Source organism: Peromyscus eremicus, chromosome 1, assembly GCF_949786415.1.
Source record: "Peromyscus eremicus chromosome 1, PerEre_H2_v1, whole genome shotgun sequence".
Taxonomy (NCBI): domain Eukaryota; kingdom Metazoa; phylum Chordata; class Mammalia; order Rodentia; family Cricetidae; genus Peromyscus; species Peromyscus eremicus.
In genome coordinates, this window is record NC_081416.1 from 182,618,815 (window position 1) to 182,638,196 (window position 19,382).

The 19,382-nt window shown below is 40.8% G+C and overlaps 1 pseudogene; it reads right to left on the reverse strand.

The window, feature by feature from the left end:
* The window catches only part of LOC131903124 (leukocyte immunoglobulin-like receptor subfamily B member 3), an 82,805-nt pseudogene that overhangs the window by 23,432 nt on the left and 39,991 nt on the right, over window positions 1-19,382 (reverse strand).

The following is a 19,382-nucleotide window of genomic DNA, read 5'->3' on the forward strand; positions in this document are numbered from 1 at the left end:
TTTTCATGGTGTCCCACATTTCCTAGATGTTTTAAGTTATGAGTTTTTTGGCTTTAGTGTTTTCTTTGACTGAACAATCTATTTCCTCTATTATCTTCATCACCAGAGATTTTCTCTTCCATCTCTTTCATTATGTTGGTTACGCTTGCATCTGTAGTTCCTGTTCATTTATTCAGATTTACTATTTCCAGCATTCCCTCACTTTGTGTCTTCTTTCTTGTCTGTATTACAGTTTTCAAATCTTGGACTGTTTCCTTCACCTGTTTAATTGCTTTTTCTTTAAGGAATTTCTTGTATTCCAATTTTTTTGTTTGTCTTTTCCTCAATTTCTTTATTGATTTCTTCCAATTTTTTGTTTGTATTTTCTTCGATTTCTTTAAGGGAATTTTTGATTTCCTCTTTAAAGACCTCTATCATCTTCTTAAAGTCATTTTTAATGTCCATTTTTTTCTGCTTCTCATTGGGATATTCAGGTCTTGCTGATGTAGCACCACTAGGTTCTGATAGTGCCATATTGGTTTTTATGTTGTTGAGTGTATCTTTTTATTGGCACCTACCCATCTCTTTCTCCGCTCCATGCAAGTGGTGTCTCCCTTGGTCTGATTGATACTCTTGGTCTAATGGGAGCTCTTAGTCTAATCAAGACTCTTGGTCCAAATGGTGCTGATGGATTCTGTTCCCAATAGGTGCAGGGTGGGCTTATCACTCTGGTGGTCACTGTTGTTGCTGGTGATGGTTATCTTGGTGAGCAGGTTGAGGGAGAGGCAGCTGCTAGGTCCCTGGGGTTCTGATGGCTGCGGGGAGGAGCACAGAATGTGCCCTTTGTGCCTAGGGGCTAGGGACCTGGTCTGCCCAGTTTGGAGATGGAGCCTTACCTGTTCCCAATCGGTGGGCTTTTTACTCCGGTCATATTATGCCAATTTTTATAAGTCTGTTTAAGTATCTTGTCTAGGCTTGATTTAGCTTTGGTATGGTGTACATGTGAATAAATGTATCCATTTATATTAGGTTTCCCAATTTGGTGGATTAGAGATGTTAAAGCATGCTCTTTTGATTCTGTATATTTCCTTCATGTTTATTGTTATATCTTCCCTTTTTGTTTCTAATTTTATCAGTTTAGATCTTCTCTGTCCATATTTTAATTAATTTGGCTGAGGGTTTATTTGATGAACATGAAAAATGTTCAGCAGGTAGCAATAAAGTGTCTTTTCCTAACAAATCTAAATAGTACTGATGTACAAAATAAAGTTTCCTGAGGACAGGAACTCAGTGCTTAGTCACTCTGTGTTTTTCTGAAGCAGGTGAATACCAAAGCAACTCTGCTTACTCTCACAGTCAGAACCTACTCTGACCAGAGCATCACCTTCTTTGATCTGAGAGGACTCAAAGACATCAGTATATGTGAAGGGGTGCGAGCTCAGGGTCTTGCAGCAAAAGGGGAGAATGGAGCTGATAGTGCATCTCCAGGACAGTTTGCTAAATGGTTCTCACCATCCACAATAAGCATGTGCATAAGAAACATTCCAGTTTACGCATGGAAACTGCCTCTTATTCATCTTGCCTGATGTCATCACATTCTGTAACACTGAGCTCTTCTTTTAGCCTGGACAAGTCTCTCTTGCAGGTGACAGGATCTTATTTACTTTGATTTGTTCCTGGACTAGGCACCAGATCCTCTTTAGACACCACAAATTGTGGCGAGGTAACACTACGACCCATGTATAATCTTTCTCATTTTTCTATATCCAGAAGTAGCTGTCAATAGAACTCCTTCTTTCTCAGCCACTTGTATCCAAGTGAGTATGAGTGAAGGATACTCCTACTCTCGGAATCTCCACCTGTCTAGCTTCATTCCTTCAGCTTGTCTATTTACACAGTACTTGGGACCTTACCATAACTACCCATACTTCCAGCAATGAAGATGCTTTACTGAAGATGTTGTTTGCTGTGGGATGTATGGCAAATGTGTTGCTAATTAATCAATAAAACACTGATTGGCCGTTGGCTAGGCAGGAAGTATAGGCGGGGCAAGGAGGAGAATAAAGCTGGGAAGTGGAAGGCTGAGTCAGAGAGACACTGCCAGCCACCACGATGAGAAACAGCTTGTGAAGATGCCGGTAAGCCACAAGCCATGTGGCAAAGTATAGATTAAAGGAAATGGATTAATTTAAGCTGTAAGAACAGTTAGCAAGAAGCCTGCCATGGCCATACAGTTTGTAAGCAATATAAGTCTCTGTGTTTACTTGATTGGGTCTGAGGCTGTGGGACTGGCAGGTGAGAGAGATTTGCCCTGACTTTGGGCCAGGCAAGAAAAACTCTAGCAACAGTTGTTTATGCTTTGGGGATCTTGCAGAGCAGCAGAAATACTCTGAGTATCTGACTGCAGTTCCTGTGAAACCAAGTCCTTTCTCTCTGACCTCTTGTCAGTGAAGAATTGCTCCTTCCTTTCAATAGTCATGCAGTCATCACTACCACTGAGCCCATGTCACATCCATTTAGTTCCTGGAGAGAAAGGAACTACTGTCCCCAACAGGTTCCTTCCCTTGCCTGAGGAAGACATACTTGCAAAGCTGCACCTGATAGGTGAATGAGCTACAGTTTTCTGCACTTCAGGGAGCTACATAAAGGGGGAAGTTAAGTTTTTCTAACAATGGAAATCATGTGTGGTGATTGTTCAGGGTGCATTAAAGAAGAGTGGAGTTCAGTGTTGTGCAGGGTGTAGTACACAGAAGTATTTACTCATCAAGAGGACCATCAGCTGTTCTTAAAAGTGAAATCCTCTCATTGTGCTATGACCCCCCCCTCTCTCTGAGCTTAGGATCAAACCCAGGGCCCTGTGCTTGCTAGGCAAGCACTCTACTACTGAGCTAAATCTCCAACCCTGACTCTGTCTCTCTTTGTTCAATGAATATGATCTGTGGTTTCATCTCCAAATAAAGGGAAGTCTTTAGGCAAAGGAATATTTGACCCTGTTGCTGTTCTAGAGGAAACACTGTTTAGAAGGGATGATGGTATAAGGAATATACTTGTAGTGAACCCTGATAAATCTATAGTATTAATCAGAACACAGACAATGTGACCATTAGTGTGGTTAGTTGTCTGTGTGTTTCCAATGTTCCGTACTATGGAACTGAGCTCATGAATAAATATCCCTTTAGTGGGTCCATATATGCACACTCCTCTGCCCATCTAAGTATACAGAGGCTGAAGTAGTGTTTCCTAGTTTGTCCATGGAAAGCAAGTGTGAAAGGAACAGTTATTTTAGTGGCTTTAAGCTCAATGTCTTTCTCTCTGTTACTGTCTCTGTCTCCTACTCCCCCACCTCTCTTTGTATGTGTGTGTGTGTGTGTGTGTGTGTGTGTGTGTGTGTGTGTGTCCACCAGGAAATAGAGCAGGGTGGTAAGCACTTGTGCTTTCACCTGTATAGTTTACTCATGAACATGATGATCTCACATTAAGTGTAGATCTGGAGAATGGATGATCTACCTCTTACTTTTTGGTATTTATAGTTATTATGTATTAAGACAAATAGGTCAGGCTATGTTTTGAAGAGATAGTGGTACAGGTTACCTACCATTCAGGAGACTCAAGGGTGTGTGTGGGAAATCCATGGAGGTATTTTGTTATAGCCAGTTTGGTTCAGATGGATACACCAAAGGACAAGAAAAAAACATTCCTAGCTGTCACCTACAAAGAGAAGGTTAAATATAATCTTAGTTTCTATTTTTCACCATGAAGGGTAAGGCTGCATACTTCACTGAGGTATATAGGTATATACTATTTTGTATATTTTGGTCATTTATTATCTCCACGATCCCATGGGGATCTCTATCTGATAAGGCTGAGATATGGTATTATATCATAGACACTGGGTTTGGTCAGATATATCTGTTCTGAGGAGAAGGAGGGTCTACCAGGCTTTGTAATTATTATAGCATGTCTAGCTCGACTGGTGAGACACTGTGGGCAATGGCTGCACTGAGAAGGTCTAGCAGATGTCCTGTGAATTGTAGCTAGAGTTTTCCTGTCTGGCCCACCTCAGGACAAATCTCTCTTACCCGCCAGATCCACAGCCGCTCAGACCCGACCAAGTAAACATAGAGACTTATATTAATTACAAACTGTATGGCCGTGGCAGGCTTCTTGTTAACTATTCTTATATATTAAATTAATCCATTTCCATTAATCTATACCTTGCCACATGGCTCGTGGCTTACCGGGATCTTCCCACGGGGCTTGTCATGGTGGCGGCTGGCAGTGTCTCCCTCATTCAGCCTTCCACTTCCCAGAATTCTTCTCCTTGTCCCGCCTATACTTCCTGCCTAGCCAATGGCCAATCAGTGATTTATTTACTGACCAATCAGCAACATATTTGACATACAGACCATCCCACAGCAGTGAATACTCGGGAGTAGAAGTGACAAGAAGAGCTGGCACTGGGGACCTATTTCTGCTCAGTGTCCTATATCTGCCTGGGGCTTCCCCAAGAAGTTCCTGCAGCATACCTGGAACCTTCTGGATTCCATTAGTAGAGTGTAGGGAGAATTCTTTGAATGAATCCTGTTGGCCTCCCTAATCTTGATGGTAAATATCAATCTGACTGACCCTCTGAGGCATTTCACACCCTTTCTAGCCAAAAATTGTGAATGGAGGATGCTGAATGATCCCATTAACTCTGAAAGATCTGGGTCACCTCACCTGAGACCATGAGCTTTAGAAGGGCACCTACATGTGTCTACAAGTAGGGATATCAATCTGTCTCCACAACTGTAGCACCTTTACATTTCCCCACAGCCAGAGCTTATAGCAGTCATGGAGAATTCTACCTGGAACTGCTCATTAGGAACTTTGATCTTAGTTGTAGTCATGGATGGGCTGTGTCCTCCCTGGACAGAATGAAAGTGTACCATTTGTACATTGCTACAGCGAGATCACACTCTCTCTGGAGTGTACTCTTCAGCTTATCTGCATTGAGAGGGAAGGTTTAACAGAGAGCTGTGCTAAAGAGAAGAAGGATGAGTGAAGGCTCCCTTCACTATTCTAAACTGACATCTCAACAGGGTCTGGCCAGATCACCTGGGACTCTGTCTCTTTTCTGTCACTGAGCTCCTCTCTTGCAACCTTGTCTCTCCATCTGTTCCTTCTTAGGATCCCTGTCTCTCATCCTAGACATCCAATGCTTACCTCCACTCTAAGGGTCTGTGCAGAGGGTAGGTACCTGGTTGAATCTGCTGTGTTCCTCACCTGTGATCAGGATATCAAGGGGGTCATTGGAGGTTAGCTATTCAGTTAAGAGGGTATATGCACCATAGCCTCTCTATTGGCCTCCGTTAGAGTTTGTCAAAGAGGCCAGAGTGAAATTCACCACAGAGATGCCAGTCTGATCCTGCTGGCCACAGTGATGGATGAGGTCAGCTCTCCACACATTTTACAGAGCAATATGTCATAGTTGATGTCAGAGCAACACTGCAGGGTGAGGTTCTTTCCAGGGTCCAGGAAATGGCTCTGGTGAGTCAACAAGGAGGACTTCTTGGACATTGCTAGAAGGAAGTGTCAGCCTAGGGATTCAGGAGTTGTTTTTTACCAAACCCCTAGCCCCCATGCAGCCCTGTACATGTCACCACTTTTCCCAGCCTGTCACAAACCAGACTCTTAAATTATTTACTCTCTTACTGCAATTTGGCAAAGTATCAGGGCTGTGACAAATGGCTTAGTATTTCAAAAAAATGATAGGCCAATGATTGGGATGAGTCAACTGAGTTCCATATTTCCAGGGGGTCAGTGGGTACTGACCACAATTGGGGGGTATGCCTGTAGTAACTATAATATTTGAATATCTTCTGTCACAGAACCCATAGAGAATAGGATTTTGTACTGTCAAATACCATGTTTATACCATGAGTCCAGGGAGCTGAACACTATTCATCTTCCTTCGTTAGAATAGACTTTTCATATCCCTCCATTGAGTTACACTAGAGAGTCATGTTCCCTCCTGAGGACACCACAGGGCTGAGCAGGCTGGTAGGCTGGATTTAGTGGAATAGTAGAGTCCTCAGAAAGGATGGCACACTGTTCCATAGGCTCACACAACCACAGTAGTCTTCAGACCTAGGCTAGGGGAAGGAAATACTCAAAGAGCAGAGCCTGGGACTGAGACACTACCAGTCTTCTCACGAGTCACAACAAGTTCCAGGAGCTCACAGTACTGTGATTATCCAGCCTGGGTCTGATTGTGACATTGATATCACCCTACATAGTTCTAGTCAATATTTGAGATGAAGAATTCCTCCTTTTTCCTAAGCTGAAGTGCAAACTGTTTGCAGTATTGATATGGTTTCCTTTCTGTGGATATGGTAGTGTTTGATCCCTGATATCCTCTCCTACAAAGATGGTTACCTTAGTCTGCTGGGAAAGTATGGAGTCTGGCTGTGCTCTGAGGTTGGGCTTAGGATAGTCCCTGAAAGAAAATGAGCAGCTTGGACCCAGCATATCTGTCTTCAGATTGCAGTACTGAATTCCACAGCCTTCCAGCCTCCCCCAGAATCAGCCCACACATGTTGTTTTCCATCTACACTGCCCAGGTATGGCTCTTGGGTATGATGACAGGAGCACGCCAGGACAGCTGTGGATCCTCACCTGCCAGCACTGGGGTCCTGAGACCCAGACTAATTCCTGGACGACTGTTCCCTGTGAGAGGTTTGTCTCTAAATCTTGAGCATATCCTCACCTCTGCAAAAATTCCTGAGACCCTAGGGTTTTCTGATGGGCCAGTTCTGGGCCATGGGGCAGGGTAATTTAGACCACTATAATCACCTCCCCCTCTTCACAACTCACTTAGACAGAACAGAGCTTTGAAGTTTAAGGTCATGTAACCACTTCCAGGGGCAGCAAATGTGCTTTTCCATATACAGTACCTATCTGAAGGGACAGGAAGCAGTGTATGGCATTTTGAGGCTGTTCTTCAGGAAACTCACAGGAAGGGGAACTACCCTGCTCATGAACCTGGCTCTAACTTCCCTAATTTTGTGGCTAGGTCAGCAAATAGACTCTGCAATTTTTTCATAAATGACATTTTCACAACCCCACAAATGTCTGTCTCATCTGTCCTCAACACACTGATGCCCAGGTGGTAGTACACATGTGAGGATATTTAAAAGAACAATTACAAATTTAAATGAGTGTTTGACTTGTTCTTTTAAACATTTTAAAATTAAGTTTATTTATGTATTTTGCATCCTAAGCACAATTTCCCCTATCCCTACTCCTCCCATTCCCTACCCTCATCTCCCTTCTGCCACTTCAAACCAATTGGTCTCCATTTTTGACCAGAAAATGACAGTCTTCTCATGGAGATCAATAAAACATGGCATATAAAGTTGCAATAGAACTAATCACCTTCCTTTGTATTAAGGCTGGGCAAGGCAAGCTACTACAAGGAATCGGTTCCCAAAGGCCAGTCAAAGTGTTTGGGACAGCCCTGCACCAAGTTAGGAGACCAAAGTATACAACTATCATATATATGTAGAAGGCTTAGATTAGTCCCATGCAGGCTTTATTGTTGTTGGTTCAGACTCTGTGACCCTATGTGACCAAGTTAGTTGACTTTGTGGGTTTTCTTGTGATGTCCTTGACCCTTCTGGCTGATATATTTCTCCTTTCCTCTCTTAAGCAGGATTCCATGAGCTAGGCCTAATGTTTGGCTTTGTTTCTCTGCTTCTGTTTCTATCAGTTGTAGGATTAAGCCTCACTGATGACAATTGGGCTAGGCACCAATCTATGAGTATAGCATAATATCATTAAGCATCATTATGTTGACTTTTTAAAAAATAAATTTATTTATTTATTTATTTATTTATTTATTTATTTATTTATTTTTTAAGATTTATTTATTTATTATGTATACAGAAGAGGGTGCCCGATCTCATTACAGATGGTTGTGAGCCACCGTGTGGGTGCTGGGAATTGAACTCAGGACCTCTGGAAGAACAGTCAGTGCTCTTAACCTCTGAGCCATCCCTCCAGCCCAAATTTATTTATTCATTCATTTATTTTACATCATTTCCTCCATTCATATTTGGTTCTATCCTAGGATTCTTGGCCATCCAGTCTCTGGGTCCTGACACTCCACCCAGTGTCAGGCATAGGCTCATTCTCACGGAATGGGTCTGAGGCTAGACCAGTCATTGGATGGACACTCCCACAATCTCTGAACCACTTTTAACCCTGCTTGGGCTGGCAGGTTTATATGTGTATAATGAGACATGCTCAGCAAGTGGCAGTAAAGTGTCTTTTTCTTTTTCCACATACTTTTTTTTGTGTAAAACAATTTTTTATACTTAAATATATTTTGATCATATTCTTCCTCCCAACAAGTATATTCAGATTCTCTTCTCTTCCCTACCCATCCAACTTTATATTCTTTTACAAAATTCAAATAAAAAACCCTATACAACAAATGCCCCAAACCCAGAAAACGAAATACAGCACCCAAACAATAGGAAAACTGCACCGAAATTAATGGAAACATACATTGTCTCTCTCTCTCTCTCTCTCTCTCTCTCTCTCTCTCTCTCTCTCTCTCTCTCTCTCTCTCTCTCTCTTACACACACATACACACACACACACACACACACACACACACACACACACACAGAGGAGAGAAACCAACACTGAGGTCAGTTTTTTCTGGTTGTCAACTACTACTGACACGAGGTGTACTCTGGTGTAGTTGATATACCCAGTTTTGCTCTAGTGGAGAAAACTGATTTCTCTTTTCTTAGCATGCATAAATGATGATTTGTTATTAACTTTTGCCCTAGTCGCTATTTACGCTTGTTCATTTATTTCTTAAATATAACAGAATAAAATAAAATAAAAAAATTGATCTCGAGGTCAGACATGACAGACCAGCAACAGAAGGCAAAAGAATTAGAGATTCATTTGTCCACACACTCAGAAATCCCATTAAAACACTATACTGGAAGCCATAATATAACTGCAGAGGACAAGGTACAGACCCATGTAAGCCCTGTGCATGTAGATTCAGTTTCTGTGAGCTCACATGAAGTTTGCTCATGTTGATTTAGAGCACCTCATTTTCTTGTTATTGTCCATGCCCTCTGACTTTTACACTCTTTGTGCTTCCTCTTCCATGGAGTTCCCTGAGTTCTGAGGAGAAGCATTTAATGGAGCTGTCCCATTAAGGATTGAGTGTTCCATGGTCTCTCACACTCCACTCTATATTTGTTCTGGTCTCTGCAGGAGGAAGCTTTTCTGAAGATTTTTGAACCAGGCACTGATCTATGAGTACAGCATAATTATCACTAGGTGTCATTTTTTCTCAATGTATTTTCTTTTAGACCGGTATTATTTTATTTTGACTTAGGACACTGAGCTATCTGGTCTCAGGTTCTTGGTTTCCCTAGAGGACACAGGTATGTTTTGTATCTTGTTGAAGGGGACTTAAGCAAATCAACTATTGACTGGTTACTCCAACAGGCTTTGTCAGACCGTTGTCCTAACATTTCATGCATGCAGTCCACCATTGTAGATAAAGGATTTGTGGATGGCTTGGCTATTGTTTTTCTTTTAATAATGTACAGAGTACCTTCCTGTAACAAAGATGCTGTCACATAGGAGTGAAGGCTTTATGTGGCACCAGCTCAACATTTCTTTGCTCAATGAGTTGTGTTGGTGTTATTCTCAGCAATGGGGCTTTGCTGTCACTGTGTAGAGAGCAACCTATGGTCTTGGTAACAGCATGGGTTATTTGGGGACTCTAGTAAAAACTCTTAGGTTAAACTCTCAGTTAGATGTAACCCAAACCTGGTATAGGAAACTTAGTTTCATGAAAAGAAATGGCTAGTTGGGTCTCTGTTTCCCCCATTATTGGTCAATTTAATTTAGATTGCCTTCATATATGTATGTATTTTAAGAGTTTTCTATTATATTAAATTTTCATGCTACCTCTCAAATATCCTTTAATTTGAGCTGTCTCTACCATATTTCTTCCAAATACTCCTTACCCCCACTTCCATTTCCATGTCCCTCTCACTCTTGGCCACCTCATCTATCCCTAAATATATATTCTATTTTCTTTTAATAATGAGGTATCTCTGTTTCCTCTTTATCCTTACACTGTACTAACACTTTGTGGCTTAAGGATTGTAGCTTTGTTATCATCATCTTAACAGTTGATATTCACTTATAAGTGAGTATATGATATAAGTATTTCTGTGTATGGGATACTTCACTCAGGAAAAATTTTCTAGTTACATCCCTTTGCCCTCAAATTTCATGATGTCTTTTTTAAAGAGCTGAGTAGTACTCTATTGGGTAAATATACCACATTTTTGTTATCCATTCTTCTGTTGAGGAGCATCTTATTGTTGCCAGTTTCTAGAGACTATGAAGAGAGCAGCAATGAACAGAGTTGATCCAGTATCTCTGTGGTAGGATGAAATATCCTTTGGGTATATGCTCAAGAGTGGTATACCTAGATCTTGAGGTAGATCAATTCCCTTTTTTCTGAAGAACCAGGACACTGATTTCCATAATGGCTTGTGGTGATTTGAATGAAAATGGCCCATAGGGAATGGCACTATTAATATGTGTGGCTTTGTTGAATTAGGATTGGCTTTTCTGAAAGAAAGGTGTCACTGAGGGTTAGCTTTGATAATTTAGATGCTCAGGCCAAGCCCAGTCTCTGTCTGTCTGTCTGTCTGTCTGTCTGTCTGACTGTCTCTGATACCTGTTGCTTCAGATGTGGATCTCTTGTCACCTTCTCTAAAAGCATGTCTGCCTATATACTGACAGGCTTCTCACCATGATGACAATGGACTAAATCTCTGGAATGTAATCCAGCCCCACTTATGGTTTTCCTTTATTAGAGTTCCAAAGTCATGGTGTGTCTTCACAACAATAAAACCCTAACTAAGGCAAGGCTTTCTTTTGCCATGCAGAAACTTCTCAGTTTCATGAGGTTCCATATACAAATTGCTGACCTGAATGCCTGTGTTATTGTTATTCTCTTGAGGTCTTTGAGCCACTTGGAGTTGAATTTCATGCAGAGTGATAAGAATCTATCTAGATTCTTTTACATGCAGCCATCCAGTCTGAATGGCACCATTCATTAAAGATGATGCCTTTTTTCCAATGTGTATTTCTGGATTCTTTATCAAATATCAGTTGTCCATAGGTATGTATACTTGTGTCTGGGTCTTCAATCAAATATTGTTGATGAATTTATCTGTTTTAATGCCAATACCATTCAGTTTTTATTACTGTTGCTCTGTAGTACAACTTCAAATTGGGAATAGGGGGACTTCTAGAAGTTCTTTTATTATTCAGGAGTATTTTAGCTATTCTTTTAAAAAATAATTTATTTATTTTATATCCTGACCAGAGTTTCCTTTCTCTCCTTCCCTTCCATTACCTTCCACCTTCCCTCCATCTGACTTCATCCACTAATCTTATGTTTCTGTTCAGAAAGTTGCAGTCCTCCCATGGGTATCAACAAAGCATAGCCTATCAAGTTGCAGTCAGATTACGCACCTCCCTGTGTATGTAAGCTGGGCAAGGCAGTCCAGTATGAGGAACAGGTTCCCCCAAACCAGCCAAAACATTAGTGAGAGTCCCCTGCTCTCGTTGTGAAGAGTCCCATAAATAGACCACACTACATAACTGTCACATATGTGTAGAGTGTTTAGGTTAGTCCCATGCAGGCTCCCAGGTTGTTGATTCAAACTCTGTGAGTTACCATGAGCCAGGTCAGTTGTTTCTGTGAGTTTTCTTGTGATATCCTTGACCCCTGGCTCCTACAATCTTTCCTCCAATTCTTCAGCAAGATTCCCTGAGTTAAGCCTAATGTTTGGTTATGGATCTCTGCATCTGTTTCCATCAGTTACTGGATGAAGGCTCTCTAGAAACAATTGGGATAGTCACCAATCTGATCATAAGAGATGCCCAGTTAAGGCTATGTATCCACCATTACCAGGATTTTTAGCTGGGAATCATCCTTGGAAATTTGTGGGAGTTTCCTTGGGTCAGGTTTCTACATGATCTTCAAAATCCCCCATTTCTAGTCATCTTTTTCAGTACTCTCGCCCTCCAACCCCTCAACTTTACCCTCAAGTTCCCATCTTCACAGGCCCTCAGTCCACCCAGATTTCTTCTATTTCCCCTTCCCAAGGAGATCATGTGTCTGCACTTGGGCCAACCCTGTTAGATGGCTTCTCTGGGTTGGTGGATTGTAGCATGGTTATTCCTTACTCTGCAGTTAATATCTTCTTACAGGTGAGTACATACCATGTTTGTCTTTCAGGGTCTGCATTACCTCACTTGGAATGATTTTTTTTATTTCTATAGATTTGCCTTCAAATTTCATGATGTCATTGATTTTAAGAGCTGAGTAATATTCCATTGCACAAATTTACCATATTTTCTTTATCTCTTCTTAGTTTGAGGGTGTCTAGGTTGTTTCCAGGTTCTGGCTCTTACAAACTAAGCTGCCTCAGACACAGGTGAGCAAGTATCCTTATGGTATGATTGAGCATCCTTTGGGTATACGTCCAAAAGTGGTATCAATGGGTCTTAAATTTGATATATTGCAAATTTTTAGAGAAATTGTCATATTGATTTCCAAAGTGGCTGTAAAATTTTGCACTCCTACCAGCACTGGAGGAATATAATACTGAAGAGGTTTTAGCTATTCTTGGAAATTATTTTAATTGAGTTGAGAATTGTTCTGTCAAGGACTGTAAATAATCGTGTGGGAAATTTAATGGGGAATGTACTGAATCTGTTCATTGCTTTCTTTAGGATGATCATTTGTACCATGTTAATCCTACCAATACACAATCATGGGCTATCTATCCATCTTCTGATATCTTGTTCAATTTTTCAATGACTTGCAGTTTTTATCATAAAAGTCTTTCACTTAGTTGGTTAGAATTACCACAGTATATTTTATATTATTTGAGGCTGTAGGTGGAGTTTTCCCTTCCCAGCAGCAGCTCCAAAATTATCACACTGAGGTTTATATTACTTATAAATGCTTGAATGAAAGCTCAGGCTTATTATTAACTAGCTCTTACAACTTAAATTAACCAATTTCTATTAATCTACATTCTGCCATGTGGCTCATTGCTTTATCTGCCCTCCAACATGTTCTGCTCTCTCTGTAGCTGCTGGTGACTCTTCTGACTCTATCCTTTCTCCTCTCAGAGTCCACTGTGTCTGACTTCCTGCCTATACTTCCTGCCTGGCTGCTGGCCTGTTAGCATTTTATTAACCAATGAGAGTAACACATATTTACAGTGTACAGAAGGATTATTCCACAGCATTACCCCTTTTTGACTAATTAAAAAGCAAGGTTTTTTTTTTAACATAGTAAAATTACATATATAACAGAACAGTTAAGTAAGAATTACAGTTACATTATCCAGTCCATTTGTAGTTGACAAAATTAGAGAACATAATTTATTATTTATCTTATCTTTGTGAGTCCAAAGCTTTACACCTATTTTTATCTTTTATCATAACTAAGGAAAACTGTAACTATCCCTCTCTAGTCTTCAGTTCTATCAAAGACCCCAAAGGGTGAAATGTTATCTAGCAACAGGGATGCCAGGCCACCTGGACAGTCACCCAAAGTTTCTCTGTAACATTGGGGCATTCATCTTTGGCCAACTGGCCTAGCATATCTGACAGACTTTCTAGTGAAGCAGGGAATGTTAAAGGACTGTCCTACCTTGTCTTGGCAAAGTTTGGCAGCCGCCTTCTTTTGTGTCCTGCTGGTCCAGTTTGGACAGTAACTGTCATTAATTGAGGCAAAGGCTGTTTTGTAGCTGGAGTTATCTCCAGGCCTGCCTGGGCTGGCAGCCACTCAGACTCAAATAAACACACAGATGCTTATATTATTTAAACTGTTTGGTCTGATGGTTCAGGCTTCTTGCTAGCTAGATCCTACATCTTAAATTAACCCATTTCTAGAAATCTATACCTTGCCATGTGGCTCGTGGCTTACCAGTTTCTTAACATCTGCTTCTCATGGTGGCAGTGGCTGACAGCATCTCCTTCTGCCTCTGCCTTCCACTTCCCAGAATTCTCCTCTCTCCTTGTCCTGTCTATACTTCCTGCCTGGATACTGGCCAATCAGCATGTTATTTATCAATCAATCATCCACAGTGCTGTTTCTTTGTCCAAATAGCTACCTTTTGCCATAAAGAAAGCAAACTCTATCTGGAGTTTTTTTGATGCCCATTTTCTTCACTGAAGTAGATTGGTGCTGCCATTAGCAGACATGTTTCACTGTCAAGAAAGGCCTTAGGTTATGAAACATATTAAATGTCACATTCGGTAGTTCTTTGAAGTGTTCAAAGACAATCTACCTATCTATCTAAATATATCTGTGTTATGACCTTGAAAACATACCTAACATGACTATAAGCTTGACTACTATAGATGACTATTATTAACCTGTATTTCTTAATTATACATTACACTTGTAAATGAGCTGCATAATCATACTACCTTAAAAGAGAGTAGAAATATACACACAGTATAACAAAATGAACTTTAATCTTCATGAGTAAACTGGCAATGGAAGGTAGGGGATGCATGATGAGAACATAAGGGAATGGGGTGGTTGAGCTGGAACACGGATGCAATGGGAAAGCAGTGAAATAGATACCATGATAGAAGGAGATATCATGGGGATGGAGAGAAACTGGGTGCTAGGGAAGTTCCCAGGAATTCCCAGTGATGACCCCAACTTGGACTACTAGAAATAGTGGAGAGTGTGAACTGAATTTGCTTACTCCAGTGATCTGACCTGTGAATACCCTAACTGTCATCACAGAGCTTTTCTCCAGTGACTGATGGAAGCAGGTGCAGAGATCCACAGCCAAACACCAGACAGAGCTCCAGGAGTCCAGTTGGGGAGAGAGAAGAGGGATTCTATGAGCAAGTGCATCAGGATCATGATGGGGAAACCTGCAGAGTTGACTAAACCAAATTAGTGGGGACTTACAAAAGTTGCATCAACTGCTGTGAAGCCTGCATGGGACTGGGCTGGGCTCTCTGCATGGTGAGACAGTTATGTAGTTTGATCTGCTTGGGAGGCCCCCTAGTGGTGGAATTAGAACCCATCCCTGGTACATGAGGGGACTTTTGGAGCCTACTACCTATGATGGGACACCTTGCACAGCCTTGAGGCACAGGGAGGGACTTGCACTTGCCTCTACTGGACGTGCCTCCTCATGGGAGGACTTGCCTTCTTGTGGGGTAGGAGGGAAGAGGGGAATCTTTGATTGATGTATAAAATAATGAAAAAATTTTCTAAAGAAAAAAACAGATTGGGAAAATCAATCAATCAATCAATCAATCAATCAATCAAACAAACAAACAAAAAAACCCAAAATTATCTTTGAATTTGTGTCAATATAGAAATTCCATACCAATGTAAAATATTTAAGACCAACAGTAGTTTTTTGTATTTAGGTAGATTCAATAATATACCCTTTTACCTTATCATTTCTATATCTCCCATTTTTTCTTTTCAGAAAGAGATTCTTTTTTTTTCTTTTTTTCATTTTTCTTTATTAAGAAATTTTCTACTCACTCTACATACCACCCACAGATCCCACCTCCTCCCTCCTCTCATCGCCGAGCCCTCCCTCCCAAGATACCCCACATCCCCAAATCCCCCAAATCAAGGTCTCCCATGGGAAGTCATCAGATCCCAGAATACTGAGCCTAGGCAGGACCAAGCCCCTCCCCACTGTACCAAGGCTGCACAGGGTCACACCACACCACAAGCACCAGATTCCTAAAAGCCTGCCCATGCATCAGGGACGGATCCCAATCCCTCTGCCTGGGTGCTCTCCAAATAGTTCAAGCCAAATAACTGTCTTCTGTATCCAGAGGGCCTAGTCCAGTCCTGTGGGGGCTTCACAGCCACTAGTTCCTGGGCCTCCAACAGTATGGCCGGTCATCTCTGCATTTCTTCCTGTCATGATCTCAATGTTCCATGCCTGCAGAATCCCTCCTTTCTCTCATCGATTTGATTCCCAGAGCTCAGCCTGGCACCTGGCCATGGATCTCTGCGTCTGCCTCCACCAGTCTCTGGACAAAGGCTCTATGATGATAGTTAGGGTATTCACTAGATTGGTCACCAGAGTAGACCAGTCGAGACACCCTTTGGACCACTGCTAACAGTCCAAGGTGGTGTCATCCTTGTGGGTTACTGAGAGCCTCCCCAGCACCCTGCCTCTTCCTTTTCCCATGATGTCCTCATCTATCATGGTATCTCCATCTTTGCTTCCCACTCTGTCCCTGTTCCAGCTCGACCCTCCCATTTCCCTATGTTCTCATTTCCGCACTCCTTGCCCTCTGTCACGCCCCTACACCTAGTCCGTTCATGTAGATCTCATCCACTTCTCCTTCGCTGGGTCATTCATGTGTCCCTCCTAGGGTCTTTCCCTGTTAGCTAGCCTCTCTAGAGCTGTGGGTTGCAGTGTGGCCATCCCTTCCCTCACATTTAGTATCCACTTATGAGTGAGTACATGCTATGTTTGTCCTTCTGAGTCTGCATTACCTCACTCAGGATGATATTTTCTAGATCCATCATTGGACTGCAAATTTCATGATATCATTGTTTTTTACTGCTGAGTAGTACTCCATTGTGTATATATGCCACATTTTCTTTATCCATTCTTCAGTTGAGGGGCATCTAGGTTGTTTCCAGGTACTTGCTATTACGAATAATGCTTATATGAACATAATTGAGCATGTGTCCTTGTGGTAAGATTGAGCATTCCTTGGGTATATGCCTAAGAGTGGTATAGCTGGGTCTTGTGGAAGACTTATTCCCAATTTTCTGAGAAACTGCCATACTGATTTCCAGAGTGGCTGTATAAGTTTGCATTTCCACCAACAGTGGAGGAGTGTTCCCCTTGCTCCACATCCTCTCCAATAAAAACTGTCTTCAGTGTTTTTGATCTTAGCCATTCTGATAGGTGTAAGATGGTATCTCAGAGTTGTTTTGATATTCATTTCCCTGATGACTAAGGATGTTGAGCAATTCTTTAAATGTCTTTCAGCCATTTGAGATTTTCTGCTGAGAATTCTTTTAAGCTCTGTATCCCATTTTTTAATTGGACTGTTCAGTATTTTGAAGTCTAGTTTTTTGAGTTCTTTATATATTTTGGATATCAGTCCTCTGTCAGATGTGGGGTTGGTGAAGATCTTTTCCCATTCTGTAGGCTGTCATTTTGTCTTATTGACCATGTTCTTTGCTCTACAAAAGCTTCTCAGTTTCAGGAGGTCCCATTTATTAATTGTTTCTCTCAGTGCCTGTGCTACTGGTGTTGTACTTAGGAAATGGTCTCCTGCGCCAATGCGTTCAAGACTATTTCCTACTTTGTCTTCTATATCGGTGTAACTGGATTTATGTTGAGGTCTTTGATCCACTTGGACTTGAGTTTTGTGCATAGTGACAGATATGGATTTATTTGCAGCCTTCTACATGTTGACATCCAGTTATACCAGCACCATTTGTTGAAGATGCTTTCTTTTTCCCATGGGACAGTTTTGGCTTCTTTGTTGAAAATCATATGTTCATAGGTGCATGGATTAATGTCAAGGTCTTCAATTTAATTCCATTGATCCACATGTCAGTTTTTATGCCAGTACCAACCTGTTTTTATTATTGTAGCTCTATAGTAGAGTTTGAGGTCAAAGATCATGATGCCTCCAGAGGTTGCTTTACTATACAGGATTCTTTTTAGCTGTTCTAGGTTTTTTGTTTTTCCGTATAAAATTAAATATTGTTCTTTCCAAGTCTGTGAAGAATTGTGTTGGGATTTTGATTGGGATTGCATTGAATCTGTAGGTTGCTTTTGGTAAGTTTGCCATTTTTACTATGTTAATCCTGCCTATCCATGAACATGAGAGATCTTTCCATTTTCTGATATCTTCTTTGATTTCTTTCTACAGAGACTTAAAGTTCTTATCATACAGTTCTTTCACTTGCTTAGTTAGAGTTACCCCAAGGTATTTTATATTATTTGTGACTACTGTAAAGGGTGATGTTTCTCTGATTTCTTCCTCAGCCCATTTTCATTTGTATATAGGAGGGCTACTGATTTTTTTGAGTTGATCTTGTATCCTGCCACCGTACTGAAGGAGTTTATCAGCTGTAGGAGTTCCCTGGTAGAATTTTTGGGGTCACTAATATATACTATCATATCATCTGCAAATAGTGAAAGTTTGATTTCTTCCTTTCCAATTTGTATCCCCTTGATCTCCTTTTGTTGTCTTATTGCTCTAGCTAGAACTTCAAGTACTATGTTGAATAAGTATGGGGAGAGTGGATAGCCTTGTATTGTTTCTGATTTTAGTGGAATCACTTTGATTTTCTCTCCATTTAATTTGATGTTTACTGTTGGCCTGTTGTCAATTGCCTTTATTGTATTTAGGTATGTGCCTTGTATTGCTCTTCTCTCTGTGGCTTATATCAGGAAGGGGTGTTGGATTTTTGTCAAAGGCTTTTTCAGAATCTAATGAAATGATCATGTGTTTTTTTTCTTTCAGTGTGTTTATATTGTGTATTACATTGACAGATTTTGTATGTTGAACCATCCTTGCATCCCTGGGATGAAGCCTACTTGATTATAGTGGATAACTTTTTTGATGTGTTCCTGGATTTGGTTAGCCAGTATTTTATTGAGTATTTTTGCATCAAAGTTCATGATGAAGATTGGTCTGTAGTTCTCTTTCTTTGTTGCATCTTTGTGTGATTTGATTATCATGGTAACTCTAGCCACATAAAAGGAATTTGGCAACGTTCCTTCTGTTTCTATTGTGTGGAAAATTTGAAGAGTATTGGTATTAGCTCTTCATTGAAAATCTGGTATAATTGTGCTCTGAAACTATCTGGCCCTGGGCTTTTTTGGGTTGGGAGACTTTTAATGATTGTTTTTATTTTCTTAGGGGTTATTGGAGTATTTAAATAGTTTATCTGGTCTTGATTTAACTTTGGTATGTGGTACCTATCCAGAAAATCATCCATTTCTTTCAGATTTTCCAATTTAGTAGAGTACAGGTTTTTGAAGTATGAGCTGATGATTCTCTGGATTTCCTCATTGTCTGTTGTTATGTTTCCCTTTTCATTTCTAATATTGTTACATTGGATGCTCTATCTCTGCTTTTTGGTTAATTTGCATAAGGGTTTGTCTATCTTGTTGATTTTGTCAAAGAATCAACTCTTTGTTTCATTGATTCTTTGTATTGTTCTCTTTGTTTCTATTTTATTGATTTCAGCTTTCAATTTGATTATTTGCTGGCATCTGTTTCTCCTGGTTGAGTTTGCTTCTTCTTGT